This window comes from Bison bison, unplaced genomic scaffold (genome assembly GCF_000754665.1).
Source record: "Bison bison bison isolate TAMUID 2011002044 unplaced genomic scaffold, Bison_UMD1.0 scf7180017864209, whole genome shotgun sequence".
NCBI classification, from domain to species: domain Eukaryota; kingdom Metazoa; phylum Chordata; class Mammalia; order Artiodactyla; family Bovidae; genus Bison; species Bison bison.
The window spans coordinates 2,243,429-2,244,506 of NW_011494781.1; positions in this window are offsets into that span (position 1 = coordinate 2,243,429).

Below are 1,078 nucleotides of genomic sequence, written 5' to 3' on the forward strand. Positions count from 1 at the left end.
TGTGTGTGTGTGTGTGTGTGTGTGTGTGTGTGTGTGTGTGTGTGTGTGTGTTGTCGGAGTGACCTCATGGACTATAGCCCACCAGGCTCCTCTGTCCACAAGATTCTTCAGGCAAGAATACTGGAGTGGGTTGCCATGCCCTCCTCCAGGGGATCTTCCTGACTCAGGGATCGAACCTGGGTCTCCTGCATTGCATTCTTTACTATCTGAGCCACCAGGGAAGCCCAAGAATACTGGAGTGAGTAGCCTATCCCTTCTCCAGGGGATCTTCCCAACCCAGGAATGGAACTGGGGTCTCCTGCATTTCAGGGAGATTTTTTACCAGCTGAGCTATTACTGAGCAACTGTTAGCCTCCTCAGGGAGCAGCAGGGCAGGGAGGGACAGTTTCCAGTTCCCACCAGGTGCATGAGCACAGGACACAGCTCTGCACCTTCCAGCAGTCACACTCAGCAGCTAAAGGCTGCACCCCCCAGCCCCACAAGCACCTTGCCTTCCTACCGGCCATCTGACCCCACCTCCTTGCTCTGTTGGTGATTAAACTGTAATTAAAACATGTTTATGGACTTTCCCAGTGGCCCAGTTGTTTAGAATCCACCTGCCAATGCAGGGGACTATGGTTCCATCCCTGATCTTTGAAGATTCCACATGCCACGGGCAACTAAAGCTGTGCGCCACAGCAACTGAAGCTTGCATGCCTCAACTGCTGAGCCCAAGTGCCTGCAGCTGTGCTCCGCAACAAGAGAAGGCATCACAGTGAGAAGCCTGTGCATCGCAACTAGAGAGCAGCTCCCGCTCACCACAACTAGAGAAAGTCCTAGCAGCAACCAAGACCCAGCACAGCCAGAATAAAATAAATGATGAAAACATTTAAATTTAAAAATAAATAAAACAACAGGTCTGAGCATCAGAATTTAACAAGGTGTATCAAGGTGGTGCTGGAGAAGACCCTTGAGCGTCCCTTGGACAGCAAGGAGATCAAACCAGTCAATCCTAAAGGAAATCAACCCTGAATATTCATTAGAAGGAGTGATACTGAAGCTGAAGCTCCAATACTTTGGCCAGCTGATTCGAAGAGCC